We start from the raw sequence: 10903 nt of genomic DNA, 5'->3' as shown, positions 1-10903 counted from the left end.
CCCCCCCCCCCCCCCCAAGAGGGGTCTGGGGGAGAAGGTCGTCCCCTTTGCAGTGGTGGTTGTCTGCAGCCTGGAAGTGGGGAGCACGCCCCGCTGTGGTCCTGCGGGGGCCCCCCTCGATTGCACAGGGCAGCCCTAGCCCTAGCGTTCTGGTGGGTCGGCGGCAAACCCTGACATTGCGCTTGCGGCCGGGCAGGTGACAGGTGTATCCTTCGGCTGCTGATGCTGCGGTGTGGCTCGGGCAGAGCTGGATCCCCGAGGGTCAGCCCGTGTGAGCGTGTATGTGTGTGTTTGGCCACGTTTCATTCCATATATAGTATATTTGAGACGTTAGGTTTCCATTCTTCAAGTCAGCTTAATTGTGGTGGAGAAATTCTTGAAATGTTTCTGATAAGAGGGGTTTGGGGGCGGGGGGTGCAGCCTCTCAGGGGTCTCGAATTCACACAGTGCAGGTCCCCAGGGCAGGGCCAGGCCGTTTTCATTGCCCTTATTCATGGGAAAGTTCTTGAACACTAAGGTGGTATTCGAGGCAGCAGTGAGGCAGTAGAATTTTGCATCCATTTTGTCTGTTTTAGGTAAGTTTGTCAAGTGTCGAAATTCAGGGTCAGGTTGATTCATATTTTATAGAAGGAGTTAATTGGTGCTTTCGTTCACTCAAAAGAGTATGTTGCTCATTATGCAATTTTCAGATTTGGCCGGGAATTTCGGTGGGCATGGAATAGAATTTTTGCTTTCAGTTTTTATACTACTACTGCTCTTCAGACAGTAGCAGGGTATTGACATCTTTTTTTAAAAAAATACCTTTAAACTTTTTTATAACAATGAAGTCGTGATTGATTTTAAGTGTTGACAGCTTGAGACTTTAGATTTTACATTCTCTAGTAAAGGAAGGCATGCTTTTCATCTTATTGTATGCCTTGGCTGAGCACATAAATGAGAAACAATGGAATTGTCAGGTAAATGAGCTACAAATTAAATGAGGGCCAAGTTAGTTTTAAAAGGATCCTATAGTTTTTAAAAAATGTGTATGGGACAAATATATTGAATGATGTTACTATCAGAGTGTTAACAGGAAATAGAACAAAAATTCCAGTGATTCAGAACTTCTGTTAGGGTTTTTCCCCTCTTAAAATCTACTGTTTTTAATAGAAGGTGCTTAAGATTTAAATCTTTAAAGGATCAACTGAAAGTGTAATGTGTTAATTAGATAAGTAAGTCATCCAGTGAATATACTCCATTATTTCAGTTTTCTTGTGGGTGCATGGAATAACTTTTCCTACGTTTAAAAGTGTTATTAAAGGACAGACACAACCCTCTTTAGTGAATTGTCACTTAGTAGAACCTGTGCTTTTGTAACTCATTAAGAAGTGGGAAACGGTCAGACTCTCATATATTACACATTTCCTGAAAAATAATTTTAACCTGGCTCAATCTCATTTGATGGAAACAGTACTTATATTTGGTCCTCTTTTTAGTGGAAAGAAGTGCTTGCCTTCAGCTAAGGATATTGTTTAAAACTTGCATACCAGTTATTACACCTAATGAGAGGAGGGGGTTTTAAAACTCTGCAGAGTTAAGTAGGTACTACCCAGATCCCCAGTTATGTCATTATTGAGAATTGCTTCTTTAGTGTTAGCAACACATTATACTTGAGTAAATGTCTTAACATGATTGGTCTTGTGTGTCTTGATAGAAGTAAAAGTTTATTTACTTCTGTAGTTTTTCCTGTAAGGAAAATTCTTAAAATACTGTTTAGGATGAAATGTATGTACATGTCTATGAACATACTACATTTTGAAAAATAGATATAATGTAGACTATGAGTTTCATGCCAAAAAAAAATCTGTGGGAATGTCTGAATTTTCTAAAACAGCAGTTTTTTAGTTATATAAACTGATCAAGACTAAAAGTTTATTTTTTAAAGTTGAAAGGGAAATTTTTGCCTTGTTAAAATATTTTGGAAAAAAAGTCCTTGATAATCTTTATAATATGTAAAGTCCATAAATAAAAGTATAATTCAGAATGGCTTCAATTCCATTATATCTCTACTGTCTAGGCCCCCATGACCCAGAGAAGTATAGTAGTAGCGTTTTTTCCTTATTTCATTTACATTATCTTTATTTGATCCTCTAAATAAATTGGGACTCTCTAAAATAGAAGGATAATGAGGTAATAACAGAGGCAAATGTGATAATTGGGGCAAAATAGTAAGAAGGAGAAGATAGGGGTTATGGTAGAGGATTAGATAAACAGTTTTAGGCAGCTAGGAATTTGGAGATGTAGGTAGTGGTGGCTGCCAAGCATAGGAAAGTGATCATACTGTACTGAACTGTACTAAGGAGATTTGCTCTAATCTTTTGATAGACTCTGACAATATATATATATGTCATCTTATTTTAAACCCTCTGTATTAAGATGGTAGGGATTTGGGGGCAATACATTGTGTGAAATTTGAATATATGTATATTCATACTTATTTACCTCTGGCTCATATTTCCAAAATACTTACTGTATTTTAATATTTCATCAATGATTCTGATCCTAAAAAATCAAGGATACTTGCTTTATCAGAAAGCTGAAGAGCCTGAGTAAGTTTACTCTTAGGCTAGTATGTATTGAATATACTTTTTACATTCTCTTTAGTTAGCCACTACACTTGATTATCTTGATAGTCAGATTAAGAATGGCTGTCTTTGTCTTCTAAGTATTCTATCCCTTAAAATAATATTTTTAGTAGTAAGTACTTACTACTTCTAGCCAGCTACATTAAAGTTATGCTTTTCGCTTAGACTTTTCATTTGGATTTTTGACTCATTTCAGAATATGCTTAGTTTCTAGTTTTTTAATCCTCAGAAAACGAGTGAGCTACTGTTAAAAGCACTGCTAACAAGTTGATGTTTCAGAAAGATATCCAAGTCAGAATTGCCACAAAATGAAATCGTGGATATATATTCCCTATGAAAATTGATTAAAGTTTTGGCACTTAAAATGCATTCGTTTGAAGTTATTTATGTAGACCCTCTTATTTCCTGACAATGCTTGATAAATGAGGCTTTGCTGAATGTGTATTTCTAACTTGCCTATTATTCTTAATGTAAAACTTCAATAAGAAATTTTATTATATTCCTAATTATCTATTCCAGTTCAAAATTTGGTATTAAGGGAGTGGTAAATTTCTTTTAACCTTTAATATCTTAATGTTAACCTTTTTAGTGTTTCCTACATAATAAAAGAAAGAGAAACTAATGCCTACTGAATGCCTATTGGGTAGCCAGCTTTCATTTATTTCACAAATATTTATTGAGCACTTACTATGTGCCAAGGACCTTTGAGATGCTAGAAATGCAGCAATGGATATTAATTGACAAAATTTCTGTCCTCATATAGTTTACATTTTAGTAGTGGAAGGCATACATAAGTAAAATGTAGTGTGTCTGGGAGAAAAAAGTATTGTGGAGAAAAATAAAACAGAAAAGGGGTTTGGGGAATGGATATAGCCTATTTGTTCTTTTAAAAATTGTGTAATGGCCCAGCCGCTATACTCAGTGGTTGAGCATGGACCAATGAACCAGGAGGTCAGGGTTCGATTTCCAGTCAGGCTACATGCCTAGATTGCAGGCTCAGTCCCCAGTGGGGGCATATAGGAGTCAGCCGATCAGTGATTCTCTCTTCATCATTGACATTTCTGTCTCTCTCTCCCTTCCTCTCTGAAATCAATTTTATTTATATATATATATCTCCTATGTAATGGATATCCTTGCTTTCAAAAACTGTCCTATACATAAATGTTTTCTTTGACTAAAAATGCACTTTATAACTTGGGAACGCAATTATGTTTCTACTTAAGAGTTACAGTTTCAATTAATATCTATTTCCTATTGTTAGTACTTCAGAAATCTGCTTTCTGACTCAGTAGAAAATTTGGAATTTACTATCCTGATAGCCACCTATTAGTTTTGTGATTTGGGACCAATAATAATGTCTACTTAGCTTCTCTGAGCTTGTTTTCTTTTCTGTAAAATGACTTATAATATCTGTAAAGTTGTTGTGAAGACAAATTATACATTTTATGTAAATTACCTGATATAGAAGGGGCGCAGTAAATTGCAACTTTTTTGTTTACTGCCTACCTGGAGTTCTATAAAAATAGTTGAAGTTGGTGACTCTTCCAAATTCTCATAGTACTGTGTGGGACATTGTTTAATGTACATTTGATTTGAACAACTAAAGCAGTCTTGCCTGATAGTATATAAGGTTAATTAAAATGCAACTGTAACTTATAGTCACTAGTACTTTCTGGGGAGTCTATATATACATGTTAGCTAGTCAATATGTTATCAGGAGTAAACTTGCTGTCTTCCTTTTCTGGTGAAGAAACATTGTGATACATCTTATATAGGTTGATGAGCTAGGTGTCAGCATTTTGACAAGTAGATATAAATATTGTGTAAGATTCCAATTCATGGAAAAACTTGTAAAAGGTTTAAAACAGTGCCTGGCATATTGTAAATATTCAATAAATGTTTGCTATTTTGTCATATTTATTACTCCTTTATTGTGTGAAGAGAGGTAATGCAAAGAATTTACAACTTTTACAAAGATCAAATAATGTGAATGAGTTTCTTGAGGAAAGAGTGGAATAGGCAATCAAACTGCAATTGTTTTTTTCATTTTTTTATTAGGCAATCACAAAATTGAATTTCTCCAGGACAGACCATGTTTGATTTTCCTTCCATCTTGACTTCACCATATCTTCAGTGCCTGGCCTATAGTCAAGCTGTGTGTTAAATGTCAAATGGTTCTTATTGATAGTTTTTCTTTGGTAGTAAGCACCTTCTGAGTCTGAAAAGTGTGTGGTCTAAACATGTCTTTGAATCTCAAATTTTAAGCACAGACTAAGATGTCATGCAAAGTCTTCTGAATGCCATTTTTTAAATCTAGCCAAAAATTTGAAAAATATCCTAGAAATTGAAAAGAAGAAATCAGTTATTTGCAGCTAGATTAGTATTTGTTAATTTATTTTCTGTGAGTTGTTGAAATTAAAGAGAATAGCAGTTTTTAAAAGGAGAGTTGAAAAAAATCATGCATAATTATATGCTCTTAGTTGCTAAAAGACAGTTTTACCTATCCAAGGCAGTTTCAATAAAACTAGGTTTCTACCGGCTTTATAAATTAAGTAGCTCAGTCACTTTTTTATTTATTTATACACACACACACACACACACACACACACACACACATATATACTTTTGATTTCAGAGAGAGAGAAACATCAGTGATGAGAAAGAATCATTGGCTTGGCTGTCTCCCACACCCCCCATGGGGGATGGAGCCCAAAACCAGGGCATGTGCCCTGACCAGGAATTGAACCCTGGTTCTTGGGTGGACACTCAATCACTGAGGCACACCAGCTGGGCTCAGTCATCTTCTTTTATATATATATATAAAAGGCTAATATGCTAAGTGTCCCTCCCACCCTCCAGCTGGTCGCTATGACACGCACTGACCACCAGGGGGCAGACACTAAATGCAGGAGCTGCCTAGCTGCAATGACTTGGCAGCAGTGGTTCTCGGGTGATGCACCCCAAAACGAGAGAGGAGGGAGCCCGATTCCTCGCGGGGCCACGCAATTCCACCTTCAGCCTGGGTTATGTTGTTGCTGGGGCACTATCGTCCCTGCGTCTGGTTTACTGCACATTTGCGTTTGCAACTGAATGACAGCAACTTTGCAGAATGCCCTCTCGCACTCCGGGACCTCTAGGGGGATGTTGGAGGAGAGCCGGTTTCAGCCTGATGCCTGCAGGCCAGGCTGAGGGACCCCACCTGCTGGAGTGATCCCACTCCATAGACACCGGAGAGGGGAGGGACCGAGGGAGGTTGGCTCCAGGGCATGTCCGACCTTTCTCACCAAGCCTGCCCCACCAGTCACCTTCTAATTAATTTCCTTTCAATGCTCACAAATCCATGCACTGGGTCACTAGTTTTATTATATTATGATGTGTTTTCACAGAAAAGGGAAAACATCCCACCTTACCCTACTTTAACAGTAACCCATTTTTTAGATGTTTAAATCTTAGCACCAGTCAGCTTTTCCTGTTCTGTGGCAAGTTATCCCCTGCCTAATGAATAATAATTTTAGCTTTCCTAAAACTTAATACTTCCCTTAAGTTGTAAGACTTTTAGTCATTTATACAAATGACTAGAGGCCTGGTGCACGGGATTCGTGCACTGGTGGGGGGCATGGCCTACGGGGATCGGCCAGCTGTGGGAGCACTGCTCATCCTGGTCAGTTGAGCAGCCGTGGACCTGCCCTCTGAGTGGCTGCTCCCTCTGCAGAAGCAGCTGCTCATCCCAGTCAGCCGAGCTGCGCTCCAACTGTGGGAGCGCACTGACCACCAGGGGGCATCTCCTGGGTTGAGCGTCTGCTCCCTGGTCGTCAGTGCACGTCATAGTGACTGATCAACCGGTCGTTCTGGTCATTCTACCGCTTGGTAGCTAGGCTTTTCTTACATAGGATACTCCCTGGCTTTAAAGAAGTAGCCACAAACATGTATAGGACAAATTGTTTTCTATTCAAATTTGATGTGACACAATACTATTTTACAAGTGAGATAGAAAAACATACAGTTAAGTATTTTGATGCTCTTGTGAGTTGTTTGTTTGTTTTGAACTGTAACAACCTCCCACTGGAAAAGGATACTACTGCTTAGTATTAGTTTGAGTGGCTTCAGAAAGAAAGTCTCATTTATCCACAAACAGGTACAGCATAGGTAACAGATGGCATTTTAAGAATTTGTAGTATTTTGTTAAAGAAAATGGCATTCTTGTTTTACTTAAGAAGAAAAGCAAGCCCTGACTGGTTTGGCTCAGTGGATAGAGCATCGGCCTGTGGACTGAAAGGTCTCAGGTTCGATTCCGGTCAAGGGCATATACCTTGGTTGCAGGCACATCCCCTGTGGGGAGTGTGCAGGAGGCAGCTGAATTGATGTTTCTCTCTCATCAATGTTTCTAACTCTCTGTCCCTCTCCCTTTCTCTCTGTAAAAAATCAATAAAATATATTTTAAAAAAAGAAGAAAAACAATAACAGTCCTAGTACAAGTCACAGAAGCCAAATAATAAATTAGGAAAGGTCCTGTAGAGAGAGGCAGGAGAAGCAAGAGTAATAAGATATGTAGAACTTAACAGAGATTATGGTGGAAATATATAAATGCTGATTGTTATTAGTAAAATAATTCAAAAGAACTAATACATTAAAGAAAATGTGTGGTGGGGGCTTGCCCGGGGTGGGAATGGCTGGGGGGGGGGGGGGGTGTCAATTGGGGGAAAAGGAGACATATGTAAAACTTTAGACAATTTAAAAAAAAACTGAAAAAAGAAAATGTATGATCCCTGTAACCAGTCCCCCACCCTCAACCTTGCTAAAACAGTAGGTCAAAAGCAATGCCACATTTCTGGGTATATTACAGGAATTAGTGCTACCATTAAAAACTTGAAAGTTTCTGGGGGGTAATTCTGTCCATTTAACTTGCCTGCTTGGCGCAGAAGACAGATAGGTTCTGGGAGAATGCATTATTGCAACAACAACAAAGTGTGTGAAAGTAATATTCAATTATTAAATTCTACTTATTCCTAGGTTTACTAACTATACTTTCATCTGAATTATTAAATAATACTATTATTTTGAATTTTACCTTAAAGTTTTACTCTAACATTTATATTAAGGAAAATTTCTTTTGACCTTTAATATCTTAATGTTAACCTTTTTAATATTAGCAGAATTAAGCACATCACAAGTTTGTTTCCTATCAAATTACCATTCAGGCAGGCCAAGGATATTGCTTGTTTCATCAGTATAGAGCCAATAGTAATTGATGGAAAGATTTTCCATTCCCTACGAGAGAAAATACTTGCCAATATAAACAAGAATTTGGAATCAGCATCTTGACCTTGCAAAGCATGGTTCTCACACGCAAGTTTTGTTTAGTCAGAGAAATTAACAAGAACAATAATTCTGATATGAACTGGAGAGATAGGAGTAGAAGGGAGCCTACCTGATTTTAATTTTCTTAGCAACTAAGGAAAATACTGGCTTTTGAGTTGGTCTCTGTCAGCTTGTTGACCTCCACCCCTTTAAATACCTTAATTTTACCATGTTGGGAGTCAGTGAAATGTAATAATTAAGATCTGGATTTTAAAGTATGATGAACCAAAGTTCAAATGAATTCTATTGAGAACTATAGCTATGAGGTTTTAAGTTAATCATTTAAACTCTTTGAACCTAGGACTTTTCTTTAGAAAAAAATACATATGTATATTAACACCTACTCTGCCTGGTAGTTTTAACTACATTATCTGTATTTCTTATGTCAGCTAGTAAAGTACCTATCTGGAACCTAGTAGGTAGACATCAATAAGTACTAGTCAAAATGTAAAATATACCCTGTGGTAACCTGTGCTACAGCTTTTCTTCACTGTAATTTATATTAGCTTCATTTTTGAGCACCTTCTATTTAGTAAAGCTTAATTTTTAGAAATCCAATCTTTCAAATAGGACAAGGTGAATTCTAGTTCTAGTTACATTAGATATATGTAACTTAAATAATGGGAAGTAATTTCATTGGAGTTTTGTTTTGTTAGACAGTTGTTGTTTTTTTCAGGATACTTGTTTAATTCATTTTTCCTCAACAAATAGAATGAAAAAGAAATAATTTCTATACTGTTTAATTTGCTGGAACTCTTTAGACCAAGGATGAAATAAATAAAACATCACTGTTATTTTTTTAATCACAAAATAAACATGCAAATTATTATTAATTCTTTTTATTTTTCTTACCCATTCCTGTGAAAAAACCCACATTTTCAATTTGGAAGTAGTCTACAACCCATAATTCTTTTGTATGAAAAGCACTAGAAAATTGGCATGGATCAGATTTTGAAAACACTTCAAATATGAGTTAAATGTACTATAAACTTGTGCCACTTAATCTGTATAAAATAACATTGTACTTTTTCTGTTTTAAGTTGCTAATTAATATTTTTTCTGTTATGTCAACAATACTCTTTTCTGTGTCCATGTTTACATTCATTGGGATATAGTGCTAAATTTCCTGATGCTTGTTATTTAATTGCATTGAGTGTAACTTGCTGTTTACCTTTTGACTAACATGTACCTGAACTGTACTTGACTAAGTACTGTTTGCCACTTTATGATAATTTTCTAAAGAAATGGAAAGATAAACTTGGAAACGGGGGTTTCAAAAAATTCCTGTTTCCACATAGATGATTCTGCTTTTTTACATATAAAAATGTATTGGCATGTATTGGTTGACCTTGCTTTTTCTTTCAGGCTTTTTCTTTGAGATTTTTCTAGCTGAGGTGATTGGTTGGCCTGCATGAGACATCCTCATTCTCTTCATGAGATTTTCCCCTCATGAACAGTGGCATGAATTTACAGGATGACTGTTTAGAGCAGTTTCTGAAGCTCTGCAAGTGGAACAATAAGTACTTTGGGGGGAAGGTAACTGGTTCATGGGAAAATTGAACTTGTGATCTTAGCCAAGCCAAGCCACAGGATTAGTACTTCAACTTTTATAGGATATCACATGATCAAAAGACTAGCAAGAAACTCCATAGAGTTTGTTTCATAGGCCTTCTTTGACACACCTATGCAAAATAGGTGGCTAACCCAAGAAATCTTGCCTGACTCATTCTTTCACTATATCTCATCTCTGCATTTTTTATTAGTCCATCTAATTCACTAATCCAGTGGTTTTGAGTTCCTACTCTGTGCCAGGTACTTTGATAGGTGATAAGGATGGAGAGATGAGTACAGTTCTTGCCCTCAATAGACATGCAAAATAGTATGCTTTGCTGTAACAAATGCAGTGACAGGGTTAAACATAGAACACTTCAGGAATCTATAGGATGTCTGGCTCAGTGAGAGATAAAGGGATATGAGAAGGAAATCTTCAGAGGAAAAGTGACACTTAATCTAAATGTGTGTCAAATAGAAGTACAAGTTGGGAGAAGAAAAGCCATTTCAGTCAGAGAGAATAGCATGCACAAAGGATGGAGAGAGAGGAAAGTCCACATGTATTCAGTAACTGAGTAGTTCCACAGTGCATTAGGCACTAGCACTGGGTTAATAGGAAGTGAGGTGAAAAATTAAGGAAGCAGAGTATGAAGGTACTTACATGCTTTATAAAGTAGGTTTGACTTCATCCTGTAAATGATGGAAGGCAAGTGCGTAAATTCATATTCTAGAAAGATTTCTCTGGCTGCATTGTAGAGAACATCTATATATATAAAAGCCTAAGCGACCGTTCGACCAGTACTTATGATGCACACTGACCACCAGGGGGCAGACGCTCAAAGCACAGGCACGGGAACATGGAACAGACTGATGAATCTTAGGGGGGAGGAGGGAGGGCAGGAAGAGATTAACCGAAGATCTTATATGCATACTATAGGCCCAGGGCATGGATTCACGCACCGGTGTGGTCCCTCGGCCTGGCCTGTGGGGATCGGGCCAAAACTGGCAGTCTGACATCTCCCGAGGAGTCCCGGATTGCAAGAGGGCACAGGTCAGGCCGAGGGACCCCACCGGTGCACGAATTCGTGCACTGGGCCTCTAGTTTTAGAAAAGAGCCATTTGTGGGAGAGAGACAGATATTTGAGAGTTGATAAGGAGCTGAATTCGGTCTGTGATTAAATAAAAGAGTAGCTGATGAATTGAGAAGCCGAAACTGAGTATTAAGTAAAACAAGGTAAGGATTGCACATGCCCTAGCTTGAGTACTGCCATTCACCAATACAAGAACATAGCAGGGGACAGTAACAGGTGAGGAAGATGTTTGAGTTCTATTTGCTGATTTTAAGGTTTCTTTGGAGAGAGAAAGAGGAA

The 10903-nt window shown here is 37.6% G+C and overlaps 1 protein-coding gene across 1 annotated transcript in view; it reads left to right on the top strand.

Moving 5' to 3' along the window:
• The first annotated feature begins 261 nt into the window (after positions 1-261).
• TAB2 (TGF-beta activated kinase 1/MAP3K7 binding protein 2) overlaps positions 262-10903 on the top strand; it is a 62303-nt gene continuing 51661 nt past the window's right edge. The window contains exon 1 of the mRNA XM_023754163.1: positions 262-279. The gene's annotated coding sequence lies outside the window, so the exon portion shown is untranslated. The remainder of the gene's footprint in view (positions 280-10903) is intronic.

This window comes from Myotis lucifugus, unplaced genomic scaffold (genome assembly GCF_000147115.1).
Source record: "Myotis lucifugus unplaced genomic scaffold, Myoluc2.0 scaffold_57, whole genome shotgun sequence".
Classification (NCBI taxonomy): domain Eukaryota; kingdom Metazoa; phylum Chordata; class Mammalia; order Chiroptera; family Vespertilionidae; genus Myotis; species Myotis lucifugus.
This window is presented reverse-complemented; position numbering and strand designations above follow the sequence as displayed.